Raw genomic sequence first — 16,951 nt, 5'->3', positions numbered from 1 at the left:
ACTTTTGGAACTGTAGATCATCTGTTTCTAGTGTAACCTCGTTTTCCAGCTGAAGATAGCGAGCCCTAAAGAGGTTGTAATTAATCCTCAATTGTGTGCCTGGTTGATGGCACGACCAATATTCTTTCTTGGATTTACATGGTGATGCAAGAGGGAGTGTGGTGTAGGGCAGAGCCTGGGTTGACATTGGTAGACACATTCTGTTTAGAGCTCTGTGACCTTAAGCAGATCACTTAAACCATTTGGCCTCAGTTTCCTGGAAAATGAGGTGTGGTGAGGATCAATTAAGTAAGACATAGGAGAGGCTTTGCAAGCAGTAAAGTCCAAAGGTGAAAAATTATTACTTCTCTTTTCTCCCTATGATAGTCTGTGGTGCAGTGTTATTTGTATTTTTTGTCATCAGTTCTACAACAGAGACCCTGGCTTTGGAACAGAAAAGAAAAAAAAAATCTATGCAGTAATCAGCCTCTTTCTCATCTTTCAGAGACCCCCAAACCCTCTAATTTATCCTCTACTTTATCCTCTCCTCTTTGTTTTTCTAATTTGTTTTTTACTTCTTGATTCATCTTATCATTTCCTGCCTCTTCTTAAAGTAGTCAAGGTCAATGCATGGGCAGAAATAAAGAGCCCATATAGAGTTGATAAACATATTCAGAAGTGTCTGTACAGGTCTGTAGCAACATATATACCCAAGTCTATCTCCATGCAGGAGTGGCAAGGGGTAGACTAGCCATCTGGAAATTTATCTAAGATGTTCAGCTGTGTCTTAAGAGGATGATGACATTCCACAAACAGAATCAGTAGGTGTGAGTAAGACACGTGGATCCTGTCCTCAGTTGGTTCTAGGGAAGAACCATGTTGCCTCTGGGGCATCCAGATGCATGAGATTTTCTCTGATATGTAAACATGTCTGAATGGTCTCGTGCCAGGAGAACCCATTAGTTCATGTGATGACTTCAGATGGCATCTGAAAGACAGTCTTGCTCACAGGTGGCTTTGTCCAGATGAAGATTCAGTTGACATCAATGGCATGGGAGGGGCTCTGCTTGAGCGGGGCAGGTGCCTCAGGAGGCTCAAGGAGCAGGAGCATGTTGTGGCTCTCCTGACAGCTCTTCAGACTTGGTTTACCCTGTCCAAGGGCTTTCAAAAGGAAAGTTAAGCTTGATGTGGCCTCTTGGTCACTCTGGAGCCATTTCTCTGCTCTGCATCAGAAGAGGTCCAAGGAACTGGAGTCTACCTCTCTAAGGATCTTGATATATCTTAGAACCACAGGAAAAGTTTAGCTGGAAAACATTTAAATAAATCCATCTGCACATCCCTGTCTCATATTTGAAAGATATAGCAAGGGTAAGGCTCATTTTGTGTTTTCTCCTATCAACATAAATTCTGCTCAAATATCTGGTTCAGTTTTCTTAGTAATTTATGCATTTTCAGCTCAGTGATTTTCTGCAGAACCAGCCTTTTATGAGAAACTAAAATTTTCCCAGGGAGAAAATTGCCTTCTCTGTCACAGTAGTCTATATTTAGTGCATAACCACCTGTGTGACATGACCTGAGTTCCCCCATCTAAAATGAAGCTGTACCTAGAGAGGACATTGCTTTATGGTGGTGGAGAGCACAGATTTGGGAGCCAGACTGTCTGCGTTTGATCCCTACTTTTCTGCTTATTAGTGATGTGACCTTGAGAAAATTACTAAACCCATTTTTGTTTCAATTTTTTTCATCTGCAAATCAATGATGATAATAATAGTATCTATGTCATGAAAATTATGAGTTAATGCAGTGCCCAGTTACAGTAACTGCTAAAGATTTAGTATTTTTCTTACTGAAATGATCTGTGAGTTCCCCTATGGTTTTAAAAGTAAATGATAACATTATAATAGTGATATTTTACATTGGCATATCTTTGTATTATTTGTAATACTTGTCCTCATATATTATCCCTCAGATGAGGAAATTGAGGCTGAAAAGTTAAGTGACTTTTTTGAGGATATATTTTTTAAGGGGAGTAGCTGAGTCTAGCAGTAAGCTTTCTTATTCCCAGTTTGCGGCAGTCCCCTCACACGATGATGCTTTCAGCTGGGAATAGATACCTCCCTCCTAGATGGCCCTCCTCCTGATACTTTTCATTATTTGAAAATAGTGCCACCATTCTCCAAATTGCTGGATGCCCCCATAGACTAAAAAGTGTTTATAACTTTTCATGTCCATGTCTGTTTTAATAATGATAACAATAGTTGCTATAACTAATAAGCCCAAAAATCTTAGTGGCTTACCACAGTAGTGATTTATGTCTTGTAAACCAAAAATAAAACTCTAAGCCTCCCAGCCAATTGAGTGGACCCCGTCTTGCCAAGGGCACTCCAGAGTAAGTCTGAAAAACTAGTTCAGGCCATGATGGGAAATGGGGTTTGGGCATGCCTCATTATACCCTCCTCTCTTTGGAATTCAGGGAAAACTGACCAGCATTAACATCAAAACAGAGATCTTAAGACTGACCAAACAGACTCTCTGTAGTAATAAAATACATCACTAAATGACAGATAGCAGGCCCTGACAGAAATAAAAATATTTTACCCTGAAATATATTTCTTTGATGTATTTTAAAATGGCCCTGCAGAGATGTCTCTTGTGGGGGAAATCTACATACTGTAGAGAATGTCCTCCCCTTTCTAGGTCTTTTCCTGATCCTAGAGAGATAAAGAGTCTGGTACCTTTTTAAGTCTGATAAGAAACATTTACAATCTATTCTCTCTGAAGCCTGCTACGTGGAGGCTTCACCTGCATAATAACAACCTTGGTCTCCACAACCCCTTATCTTAACCCAGACATTCCTTTTCATTGACTCCTGGTCTTGAGATAATAACTTAACTCTTTCAACCAATCACCAATAAGAAAATCTTTGAATCCACCTATGACCTGGAGGTCACCCTGCCCCCACCATTTGAGTTGTTCTACCTTTATGGACCAAACCAATGTATACCTTACATGTATTAATTGATGTGTGCTTGTGACTCCTGTCCCTGCTAAAATGTATAAAATCAAGCTGTAACCAAACTACCTTTGATACATGTTCTCAGGACCTCCTAAAGCTGTGTACATGCTTGTCCTTAACCTTGGCAAAATAAACTTTGAAATTGGTTGAGACTTGTCTCAGATACTTTTTGGTTTACAGTCTCACTCATGTAAAGTATAGCATCAGTGTTCTGGGTTGGGAGGAATGTCCACATGGCCATTCAAGGACATAGACTTGAAAGTGTCCTCAAAAGTATCCTCTCTAGGACCCTAGAATTCTTTTCTATTCAGTGGTGGATGGGGCAATTTTCATCATGGAGAGATTTTTTCATCCACTTTTTAACCATTTTGATCCACAAGCAACACACATCACTTTGTTTCACATTTTAATAGCAAAAGCTCATTATGTAGCCCCACTGAGGTACCAGGAGGGCTGGGAAATGTTACCTGTTGACAATACTGTCTGTATAGTCACTTCTTGACAATGCTCTTAGAAGAGCGTGAATTTTGGCCATCAGCTGGTCATTTTTGTCACACTCACAACCCCACATTTAATCACTTGCCATACTGTGCCTATTCTCTCTCCAATTTTTCTATCATATTGACACTGTATTCCCATTCCCATCACCACCACCCTAGTTCAAACTCAGAAAATAGCGATACTGGTTAAAGAACAAAGGGAAGCACTAGATTTGGGAGGAGGCAATGAGAATGTACTTAGTTTCTGAAGCTAAGTTCAAATCTCTGGACCTGGATAAATTTTATTTCAGAGAGCTGAGTGAGATCTATGTATGGAAAATTATGGAAATTGTTATTAAGTAGATGGGGTAGACCTGGGCTTACTATGAACAAATCATTTCAGATAGATCTTGTGTTCTCTCTTCCAAGAGGATCATTAGCGTTAAAGACCAGTGAAAAACAGATATCGAGTTTATCTGAATTTTGGCTAGAATTTTGATCAGTTTGAATGAAATTCTTATGGAGGAGATGAAACACTGTAGCCAGGGTTGATTTATAGTTTGGTGGATTTAATTTGTTAGATGAATGAATAGAAACTTGGAGAGAGGTATGTAGAGGTATGTTCCAGGAATCTGTTGTTGTCCCCAACCTCTACCCTTTATTAAAAAATTAATAGTTTTGGTGGAAGACTTCATCCTCAGATTTATGGTTTATGTGAATTTGGGAGTTAAGCTAGTATCTTTTAGGTAGTGAATTCTTAAAATCCTCTGGGTGAATTTCTAATCTTGAGGTTAGAGTGAAAAAAGACAAATCAAATATTGTTCCATGTATGATCATATTCTTCTGTATATGTTTATCCCCTTTGGAGAAGATAGAAACCAAAGAATTTTTAATTATATTTTGGCCTCAAAGTGATCATGTATTAAAAGTTAACTTTGTACCAGTGAGCATGACTTAGCCAGAAGAGTGTTCTTACTTATTAAATTTTAAAAAGAAATGGTCAAATGAATTATTCCCTGAATTCTTTGCCTGGGTTTCAGAGGAAATAAGTCAATGAGTTGTACCTCCCTCCATGCCTCACTACCACCTCCCCTGCTCCCTGCTTCTGAGGTGATAGCCTTGGGGAAAGGATCAGTGGGAGGCTGGCTGTGATCTGATGAACAGAAGTCTGGAGACTCAATGTGTTTGTCCATTTTGCATTGCTATAAAGGAATACCTGAGGATGGGTAATTTATAAAGAAAAAAAGTTTATTTGGCTCACAGTTCTGCAGACTGTACAAGAAACAAGATGCTGGCATTGGCTTCTGGTGAGGTCTCGGGAAGCTTGTAATTATGGCAGAGGTGAAGGGGAGCTGGCATATTACATGGTAAGAAAGGGAGCATAGGAGAGTGGGGAGGTCCTAGATTATTTTTAACAGTCATGTCTGGTGGCAACTCATTACCAAGCCATTCATGAGGGATCCATCCCCATGACCCAAACACCTCCCACAAGGGCCCACCTCCAACATTGGGGATCATATTTCAACACAATATTTGAAGGAGACAGACATCCAAACTATATCACTCAGCATAAAAATCTGAGGCCTGGGCACTAACAGGGAGTGCTATGGTTAGTGCTATCAGGAGATTCCCAAAGGTTCATCTCTACTCTCCTGCACACCACAGAATGAGAAACAAGGGGACCTGCCAGGCTGAACCATGGTTTAGACAGAGTAATTAAAGTCATGCCACCACAAGCCAATGCCATTCCAAGCAGAAGGATCCTGGATTGTGAGCATCTTCTATTCTTGTGCCAGGGCTGGGGGGACATGGGATAGGTCCATGCTTCTAAAGTGGGCTTCTTTTCCTTTATAAATACCCAGTGCTAAAGAGTGCCTCATTCAGTTGAGTCAGGCAATGGGCTGCCCTCTGAGTCAGATGGGACCTATAGCTGGAAACATTAAAACAGAAGGTACATGGCCACATGCCAGTGATATTGTAGAGAGAGGTCCTAAGCAGGGCAGGGGACTGGAAGGCTTTAGGAGGGGGGCTTTGAATATCCCTTTGGGTACCAAAAATGTCCAAACTCCTGACTTTCCATTTATAGCCTCCACTGACTGCCTAAGAGATTGGACTTCAGTGTCTGAAATATCTGAGTTTTAGTCCCAGCTCTGCCATGTGATTTTGAAACATTTTGAAAGTTAGTTCGCCTTTCTGTGCCTCAGTTTCTTCATTTGTAAAATGTGGATATAATACTGGCATGTCAACTGTTGACTCCACAAAACACAACTAAAAATCCTGTTAATCAAGCACAGTTAAGTTTATCAGACTTACTTCAATAAAAGAGAGATCACCACTTGCCAAAGTCTTTATAGTATCTCAGATGAGGGGAGTTGATGGTATTTATATAATCCTTCTTAAACTCTTCCAAAAAAGAACAGGATCTTCTTTCAAATTCTTTTTATGAGGCAAGCATCACCCTGATACCAAAGCCAAAAAGACCACACGAAAAGAAAACTACAAGCCAATATACCTGAAGAACATGGATACAAAAATCCTCAATAAAATATTAGCAAACCAAATTGAATAGCACATTAAAGGGATCATATACCATGATGGAGTAAAACATATCCCTGGGATGCAAAGATTATTCAACATATGCAAATAAATAAATTTGATACACCATATTAACAAAATATAGGATAAAAATCACATGATCATCTCAATAGATGTGGAAAAAGCATTTGACAAAATGTAACACCCTTTATTGATAAAAACTCTCAACAAATTAGGATAAAAGGAAGTTAACACAATAAAGGCCATATATGTAAAGTCCACAGCTAACATCATATAAAATTCTGAAAGGGTGAAAGTGGTTCCTCTAAGATCTAAAATAAGGCAAAGATGCACACTCTCACCACTTCTCTTCAACATAGTACTTGAAGTTCTTGCCAGGACAATTAGGCAAGAAAATAAATAAAAGGCACCCAAATTAGAAAGAAGGAAGTGAAATTATCTCTGTTTGCAGATGACATAATCTTATATGTAGAAAACCCTAAAGGGACCCCCAAAAGATTATTAAAACTAACACACAAATTCAATAAAGATTCAGGATACAAAATTGACATATAAAAATCAATTGCATTTCTATATACAAACAACAAATTATCCAAAAAGGAAATTAGGCAAACAATCCCATTTATGATAGCACCAAAAAGAATAAAATATTTAGGAATAAACTTAACCAAGGAGGTGAGTGAAAGGCTAGTACATTGGAAACTATAAAACACTAATGAAAAAAAATAAAGTAGATGCAAATAAATGGAAAGATATCCTGTGTTCATAGACTGAAAGAACTAATATTGTTAAAATATCATACTATCAAAAGTGATCTACAAATTCAATGTAAGCCCTATCAAAATTCTAATGTCAGTCTTTACAAAAATAGAAAAAAATCCTAAAGTTCATATATATCCACAGAAGACCCAAATAGACAATGCAGTTTTGAGAAAGAAGAATAAATGTGGAAGCATCATGCTTCCTGATTTCACAATATATTACGAAGCTACAATAATCAAAACAGTGTGGTACTGCCATAAAAACAGATGTATAGAGGGTTGGAATAGAAAAGAAAGGCCATAAATAAACCCACACATATATTATGATCAAATGATCTTCAGCAAAGGCCAAGAATGTACAGTAAGGAAAAGATAGCCTCGCCAATAAATGTTGTTAGGAAAACTGGATATCTACATGCAAAAGAATAAAATTGGATCCTCACCTTATACCATACACAAAAATCAACTCAAAATGGATTAAAGACCTGATACAAAAACCTAAAACTATAAAACTAATAGACGAAAACAGGGGAAAAGCTTCTCGGCATTGGCCTCAGCAATGATTTCTTGGTTACAATAGCAACAGCACGGGCACCAAAAGCAAAAATAGACAAGTGCGACTACCTCAAACTAAAAACCCTCTGCACAAGAAAGGAACAATCAACAGAGTGAAAATCAGCCTACAGAATGAGAGAGGATATTTGTAACTCATATATCTGATACAGAGTTAATATCTAAAATATATAAAGAACTTCTATAACCAATAGTAAAAAAAAAATCAATTAAAAAGTGGGCTTTCCAGATCTAAGAAAAAAATTTTGTTTAAATGGACAAAGGAACTGAATAGATATTTCTCAAAAAAGATGTACAAATGACCATCAGATATATGGAAAGGCTTTCAACATCACTAATCATCAGGAAAATACAAATAAAAATGACAATTAGATATCATCTCACACCTGTTAAAATGGTTATTATCAAAAAGACAACAGACAAATGTGGGAGAAGGTGTGAAGAAAAGGAAACCCTTGTATGGATGATGTTGGTAGGAATGTAATTGGTACAGCCATTATGGAAAACAGTGTGGAGGTTCCTCAAAAAACTAAAAACAGAATTGCCATAAGATCCAGCAATCTCGCTTCTGGGTAGATGTCCAAAATAAACAAAATCAGCATATCAAACAGATATCTGCACCCCAATATTCATTGAAGCATTATTTACAATAGCCAAGATATGGAAACAACCTCGGTATCCATCAACGAATGGATGGACATTAAAAATCTGGTGTGTATATCTGTGTATATGTATATATACACTGAAATATTATTCAGCTATAAAAAGAAGGAAATTCTGCCATTTATGACGACATGGGTGAACCTAGAGGACTTAATTAAGTGAGCTTATTAGCCAGGCAGAGAAAGACAAATACCGCGTGATCTCACTTAGGTGTGGAATCTGAAAACCCTGAGTATTTTTGCATCCTTTTTATCCCGTAGGTGAATTCAGTGCTTTGAGCTGTCTTTAAATGCGACTGAATGGTGCCAGGCACTTATGCCCAGGTGATTTCTGGAAAAGGGCATGTGTACAGAAATAGCAAATAGGCGGTAGAACTTCATGCAGTACATGGTAGTGAGAGAATATAAAGAACTAGTAGTTAAGGTCAGAGATTCAGCCACAAAAAGCCATTTCAAACATGAATCATTAGATGTAATTTATGGCTGAAGGTCTAAGAGGAAAGACCAACTAGCAAATACATAAGATTTTCCTGTTTTTCTTAGGAGATGGGCATTGCTTGTTAGGTTACCACAGTTAGCAACATTTTCCCTCCTAGAATCTGTTAAGTTCTACATTATTTGCGAGTTTAACCTTGGAAATAGAGACCTAATTTTTTAAGTTGGAAACTGATTATATTAATATTTATTAGCGCTTCCATACATAATTTATTAAACTTTTAACAAAAACAGTCACATTGTTTTATAATAATGACCATCATTTTATAAATGCTGTGCTTTATTATACATTATTAATTCAGGTAATCTTCATAATAACCCTACAAGATAAGATTTTTTTATCCCCATTTTCCCTGGGAGGAAACTGAGGTTCAAAAGGGTTAAGTAACTTGCCCAACCTCTCTTAGCTACCAAATGGTGGAACCGAACTTTGAACTTAGGTTGGCCTCACTCCAAAGTAATATTTTTAACCATAGGAGTAATTGAATATGCATGTATATTAAAAAAGATTTTCATCTAAAAGTAAGTTTTTTTTTTTTTACTATGAAACTGATTTTGAGGGATCAAGGAGACATTGTAGATGAGGTAGTATATGAATACTATATAAAAATAAGTTTTTCTTATTATATAGGTTTATTATACATATATAACAAACTTACAGGTTTATTATACATATATAACAAACTTATAGGTTTATTATACATATATAATAAACTTATAGGTTTATTATACATATATAATAAACTTATAGGTTTATTATACATATATAATAAACTTATAGGTTTATTATACATATATAATAAACTTATAGGTTTATTATACATATATAATAAACTTATAGGTTTATTATACATATATAATAAACTTATAGGTTTATTATACATATATAATAAACTTATAGGTTTATTATACATATATAATAAACTTATAGGTTTATTATACATATATAATAAACTTATAGGTTTATTATACATATATAATAAACTTATAGGTTTATTATACATATATAATAAACTTATAGGTTTATTATACATATATAATAAACATAGGTTTATTATACATATATAATAAACATAGGTTTATTATACATATATAATAAACATAGGTTTATTATACATATATAATAAACTTATAGGTTTATTATACATATATAATAAACTTATAGGTTTATTATACATATATAATAAACTTATAGGTTTATTATACATATATAATAAACTTATAGGTTTATTATACAGGTATAAATGACTGATTATAAATAAAATACATCTTTAAATTTGCTCACAGGTACTTAACTATATCACTTGAATACACTCTGTTGCACTCACATTATGGTTACAAGAGATGTATATTTATTAACAAATGCAGGGGTAATGGTCTGGATAGTCAAGGAATTTAAAAGACTCAAAAATTTTTACTTTCTTTACTTACATAAACTAACAAGTACAAAAGTGAGCACAGGACTCTCAGACCCTTCAATGGGCTCTGGAGTTTACATGTGCTTTTTTATGTTTGTTTTCAGTTTCATTTTCCTACCAAGAAGACAATCATAGTCAATATGCTCATTTAATAGCAGATGAAAGTGGCCAAGGGTGACAAAAACTAACAATTGACTTTGCGTTTAAAGTTCAAACAGGATAATGTATATCCTTTCAAATGGTCCTCCTGTCCCCGGAATCATAAAATAGAGTATCTTTCCTCAGTCTCTTGTGGCTGCACTTCCTCACAAATTGACTGGGATTCTTATCAAATTAGCATCATTTCTGACCAATGATATTGTTGATGTTTCCTGCAGTTTTCTCTTTTTTCCTTTTTTAATGAGTGGGGAGGAAGCACCCGTTGCTGGCTCCCCGGACGCATCACTCACAACCCTGTCTTGCTTTCTGGCCTTCGGTGAATTGGTGGAATCACTGGAGTACAGTCCTCCCTGGCAGCGTGTTTGCACAGTCACCTCCTAAAATTATAGGCAGCACACAGCTGTCCATGATGCTGTGGAATACAACATTCTTTGTGATCCAGTCCTTGCTTTCCCCAGGTTGTTTGTTTCATAGGGATTTAGGAGAAGTTGGAGCTTAGAGATTATCTGGTTTCTTTTTTCATTTTATTGATTTGGAAACTGAGGCCCAGAAAGGCCCAGTGGTTCCCAAAGTGGGGTCCTTGGACCAGCACCACCAGTTTCCCCTGGGAAATTGTTAGAGATGCACATTTTCAGACCCCACCCTATGGAATCTGCAACTCTGGGGGTGCTGCCCAGAAATCTGTATTTTAACAAGTCATACTGAGACCCTTGGGTCATGCTATAGTTTGAAAAACACTGGGTTGAGGCATTTGTCCAAGGTTATGTATCAGGCTGGTGCAAAAGTATTGCAGTTTTTGCATTGTTGAAATTTGCCATTTGATATTGGAATACATTCTTAAATAAATGTGGTTATGCATATACACCATGGAATACTATGCAGCCATAAGAAAGAATGAGTTCAATGTCCTTTGCAGGGACATGGATGAAGCTGGAAACCATCATTCTCAGCAAACTAACATAGGAACAGAAAACCAAACACCACATATTCTCACTCATAAGTGGGAGTTGAACAATGAGAACACGCGGACACAGGGAGGGGAATATCACACAACGGGGCCTGTTGGGGGGTGGGGGGCAAGGGGAGGAAGAGCATTAGGACAAATACCTAATGCATATGGGGCTTAAAACCTAGATGATAAGTTGACGGGTGCAGCAAACAACCATGGTCCATGTATACCAATGTAACAAACCTGCACGTTCTGCACATGTATGCTAGAACTTAAAATAAATAAATAAGGAAATAAATAAATAAATGTGGTTATGTTATACATAATTTTAACTTGCATTTCTTGCTTTATGTTTTTTTTGCTAATGACTTACTACTTGCTGTTTATTTTATATTTATTTTAGACTATGGAAATGATGTTAAACAAAAAGCAAATTCAAGTGATTTTCTTATTCAATTTCAAAATGGGTTGTAAAGCAGCAGAAACAACTCACAACATCAGTAATGCATTTGGCCCAGGAACTGCTAACAAACATACAGTGCAGTGGTGGTTCAAGAAGTTTTGCAAAGGAAACGAGAGCCTTGAAGATGAGAAGCATAGTGGCTGGCCATCGGAAGTTGACAAAGACCAATTGGGGGCAGTCATCGAAACTGATCCTCTTACAACTACATGAGAAGTTGCTGAAGAACTCAATGTCGACCATTCTACAGTAATTTGGCATTTGAAGCAAATTGGAAAGGTGAAAAAAAATCCATCTTCTCTTATTCTACGCAACAACAGTGAACCATGTCTCTATCGAATCATGATGTGCGATGAAAAGTGGATTTTATATAACAACCGGCGACAACCACCTCAGTGGTTGGACCAAGACGAAGCTCCAAAGGCACTTCCCAAGCCAAACTTGCACCAAAAAAAAGTCATGGTCACTGTTTGGGGTTCTGTTGCCAGTCTGATTCACTACAGCTTTCTGAATCCCAGCGAAACCATTACATCTGAGAAAAATGCTCAGCAAATCGATGAGATGCAACACCCACAGCCAGCATTGGTCAACAGAGAGGGCCCAATTCTTCTCCACAACACCTGACTGCACGTCGCACAACCAGCGCTTCAAAAGTTGAATGAATTAGGCTACAAAGTTTTGCTTCATCTGCCATATTCACCTGACCTCTCGCCAACTGACTTACTTCTCCAAGCATCTTGACAACTTTTTGAAGGGAAAACGTTTCCACAACCAGCAGGATGCAGAAAATGCTTTCTAAAACTTCATCGAATCCCAAAGCATAGATTTTTATGCCATAAGAATAAACAAACTTATTTCTCATTGGCAAAAACGTGTTGATTGTAATGGTTCCTATTTTGATTAATAAAGATATGTTTGAGCCTAGTTATAATGATTTAAAATTTATGGTCGGAAACCACAGTTACCTTTGTTGGCAGGACATAAACCCAGGCTTCTTAACACCCAATTTAGAGTGCTTTGTGCTCCATCACTTGGCTTCTGCCCCTTCCTCACCTTACACATCCAGTTTTTTTTTTTTTTCTTGTTGGCATTCTTTTGGAAGCTGGCATTTATTCACTTGGTTTTAATGAGGTCCAGTCTAGCTGCTTTTTTTCTGCTGGTTAGCTTGCTGAGAGATTTAAGTTCAGGGGCTATACCTAATTATATTAATTTCATGTCTGGAGATTTTAACAATAATTTCTTCAAATTGAAGTTTTAATTTGACCACAAATCCTCACCCTGAGCAGAGGTACCATTAGTTCTCCCGGTTAGTAGATTTTTCTTTGCTTTTCAAGCAAAGTTCAGCAACTGAGCACATACATTTCCTTTCACCCTTCTGGGTAGACGAGAAAGGCTGATGCCCTTTCGTAAGCAATCTTCTTTTTTCTAGTGACAGTTTTCGTCCTATTCTGATAAAATTACACATCAGGCTTAACCCTTTCCACTTCATTCTCAAAGCTCCAGCTTTGGTGTCCCTTATTGATACCGCATGTTGAAAGAGTGTGGCCCTGGGAAACTTCTGAGGCTCCTTCTTTGCCTCCGTGGATCCAGGCAAGACAGCCAGCCTTGTCTGACCCTTTTCGACTATTCTCCAGTGATGATGGACTACATGTGGCTGGGCTTCCAAGGGGCGTACACTTTCTTTTAGTCTTCCTTCTCTCCACCTGCGTTTTGTTTGGGCTTCCATTCTTGGGCTAGAAGCATGTTGTGGTCACAAGGCCCTGGCAGGAAACTGTGTGATTTATGGCTTCTTTCTTCAATAAAAGAAGTTTCAATGGGGGCTGAAAGGCACTTTTGAGCTTGACTAGCCCCCTGCTTGTTGTAACCTGAGTCAGGGAAATTCTGAGGACCTTGGGAATTTATGTTTTCTTTCCTTACCCTCGGTTCTTCCTCTTCTTCCCAGGGGAGCTCTTTCAATCTTGTGCTTCTCCAAGAGGTTTGACAAAGGCCACACCCAATCGGGAGAGCTCTTAGGAGGCTGGGGGTTCTAGGCTGAACTCTGCAAATAGGTATGTTCTGGGCAGGTGCTGAACCAACACAGAAGGAGCCCAAAAGGCCTGGAGTTGACTTGGCTATGCAAGGGTCCCTCAGGATGAAATTTGTCCTGGGAACTAACTAAAATCCAATGAGCTGCAGTGAGAGAGAGATGAAGATTTCAGGAAATGTCTCCTAAGTACTTTGATCCGTGACATTTGTCTATTTGAGGTTAGAATTACTGAAAAATGTAAATATTGATATTTATTTTATGTCTCTGGCCTAGGGTTTAAATAAGAAAATTTTTGCATGATGGTTCTGCATACATATGAAGTTGTTGTGGAGCCCCTCTTGATATATAAAGAATGACAAAGATAATAATTACTGTTATGGAGTACATGCTATGGATTCCTTAGTAGGCAAATTACAGACATTGCTACATATCCTTCAGTCTAACCTGCAAGGTAGATACTATTAGTTTCATTGTCCAGGTGAGGAAATGGAGACTGAGTTTAAGCACTTTGTTCAAAGTAAAACACTAAGTAAGAAAATTTAGTGAAATTTTCCTTTTTCTGTGGGAGGACTTGATGTAGTGAGTAAGCACAATGACTCTGAAGTCAAACTGCTGAGTTCAGATCCTAGCTCTGCATTTGGTGTTATGAGATGCAGCTATACTCAATTTCCCTGTACCTCAATTTCCCTATCTGTAAAGTAGGCATAATAATGACATCTACTTAATAAGGTTGATATAAAAATGTAAATAATTAATATACATTAAGTACTTAAAGTAGTGCCTGGGATAAAATAATTCATATGCATTTTGGCTATTAAGAAAATACAAGGCTGAAAAAAAGGCACTGTTTCACATCATTTGCCAAATAAACTAATTCTTTAGAGGAGCTTTTCTACACATCTAATACTCATTTCTGTCTCTTTTCAGGGGTTGGTAATAAAATACTTCAGTACCTAGTAAGAAAGTCCAAGAGGGGATATATAATTTTTACTTAGAACAAATAAATCATTTATCACTCCTTTCTCCCCCTCTCCTACCCTCTTAGAGTGCTCTCCGGGCACCCTGCACCTTTGTAACTCATGTGGCTGCAAATCACACAGCAGCCAGAACTGAATCCCATTTGCAGTGCAAAGAGACTGCCAGGGAAGAAATGGGCTTAATTAGTGAGAGATGTTCAAGGTAAAGCCTTTACAAAAGAGCTAACTGTGCTGTGTTAAAGGGAAGAAATATGATGAAAGCCACTATTACGGAAGCCGGAATGATGCATATATTTCCTTAGCCTTTGCCTGCCATATCACATCCACTTAGATGTCTCAGCTCCAATTTCAGGGGCAGTTCAAAGCTGAGGTTTCTGTTAGGAAAGTACAGAACTATGCAAGAGCCTTGGAACTTATCCCATCAGATCTGTAACCACTCTGGCCAATTAACATGCCAGCTTGGGGAAGATGAAGGTGAAGACAACAGACACCCCTGTCTCAGAGATATATGTGAGAAACAGACATGGAAATGGCCAATCACAAATACAATGAGAGATTTCTAAGCCTAAGCCTAGGATGTTGACTGAAAGGTGAATTTGCATGGTGAGACAGGATAGCTCAACAGAGGCAGGGACACCTCAATACAGCTGGGACCTGACCAGGTTACTAGGGAAGGAGAACATGAGCAAAGAAATCCAAATTCTCAGCTCCAGTGTTGGCATTGTCATTTGCCAGTTTTGTGATGTTGGGTGAATCTCTATAGCTATGAGCTGTAGGTTTTTAAGGTTTTACATATTAGTCTTAATAACCTCCACATATACAGTAGTCCCATGCAAGGTCTTACAGGAGGGACAGATACTCTTCTTTAATAAACGGTTAAAGGCTCCAGAGAGACTGCTTGGAGATCAGACCAATATTTATGTGACTTAAATGGAATCTTTCCTTCAATGGAAATGCTCCAGATTTACATATCTTACCCAGTAGTGGGTGGGCATCTCAGAATTTCTAGCTATTCTAGAGATAATTTTCAAACTACAACTAGATAGTTATGAACTACTTCTTGGCTTTAATTAAGGCTTGCATCTTGTTTCTAGCATTGATTGGAACCTGAGAGTTTAGGGAAAACTCTGACCGACCATACACAATGTGTAGACTTCATTCTGAACATTCTAGGATTAGACTGATGCTATTAGGATGCTTAAGGGTGTGTGATATTGACACAATATGTAAACTGAGCAAACTTTATTCATTCAACAATTGACAGTACAGTTGGAGAGCCCTTTTGGATGTTGTGTCCATGCTCTCTGGAATGTGTGGTCTCCAAAGTCATCAAGGTGAGCTAAGAGTGAGCATGGAGAAAGTATACCCTGGACAAAAGTGGCACACCACTTCCACTCACATGCCATTGGTGAAAATTAATCACATGACCGTATCTAGATTCAAGGGGGCTGGGAAATGAGGCAAAGCAAATAGAACAGTGAGTGGCAACAGTCTGTACCATGCTTCCTACACTTCCTCTGTAGTGAAATGTATCACATCCTATTGCAAATGTGTACCTAACTAGTTGTCACATTGGTAGATTTTCAGCTTTGTTGTGGCAAGACCTGACTTGGTCACTGCCATCTCCTCAGCACCTAGTATACTGCCTGGAGTGTAGTCAGGACTCATTAATGACAGCATAGATATACGATCAAGGAAGGCTGTCCACTCTGCCTCAGACTGTAATAAGAGTGAGGATAAGCTTTAAATGTCAATGTCATAAAAGGTAAAGAAAGATTGTGGCAATGCTCTAGATTAAAGGCAGCTAAAGAGACTTGACAACTAACTGCAATATCTGTCCCCAGACTGGATCCTGTACTGGAAGGGAGAAAATGTTACAAATGACATAATTAGATCAGATGACAAAATTGGAATATGGATGTCAGGTTAGATTTTTTTTAAAGTATTGCATCAAAATTAGCCTGTGAAGATAATAATTGTACTATAGCTATGTGAAAGACCTCTCTGGTCTTAGGAAACATACACTGAAGTATTTAGGGGCAAATGACCATAATTATATAGTTTACCTTTAAATACTCCTGCAAAGGGGTAAAATGTTAACAATAGGCAAACCTGGGCAAAGGATATGTGGGTATTCCCTGTACTATTTTTTAGTTTTGCAACTTTCTGTATGTTTGAAATTATTTCCAACTTAATTGTTAAAAAATAAAATGTAATTGTGTTAAGTTGCTAATATTTTGGGGTTTATTGTTGCTAGAGCATAGCCCATACTGTCCTGACTAATAGAAATAGAACTGGGAACACATTGCAGGGCGGACAAGCTTTATTCAGTGGGTCAGAGAAGAGTTTTTAGAAGATGGCTTGAAAAAAAAGCAGAAGCCAGTCAAGCGAAGAAGTGGGAGTATTGCAAGCAAAAGAACTGTATTTATGAGGGCCCAGTA

General features: G+C 37.7%; 1 pseudogene; it reads left to right on the top strand.

Annotated features, from left to right (window-relative positions):
• LOC134756447 (histone-lysine N-methyltransferase SETMAR-like) overlaps window positions 1–12,411 on the top strand; it is a 245,731-nt pseudogene extending 233,320 nt beyond the window's left edge.
• Window positions 12,412–16,951: the final 4,540 nt, after the last annotated feature.

The sequence above is a fragment of the Gorilla gorilla genome, chromosome 15, assembly GCF_029281585.2.
Source record: "Gorilla gorilla gorilla isolate KB3781 chromosome 15, NHGRI_mGorGor1-v2.1_pri, whole genome shotgun sequence".
Taxonomy (NCBI): domain Eukaryota; kingdom Metazoa; phylum Chordata; class Mammalia; order Primates; family Hominidae; genus Gorilla; species Gorilla gorilla.
Note: the sequence above shows the minus strand (reverse complement) of the source record. Positions and strands in the feature narration are given on the sequence as shown.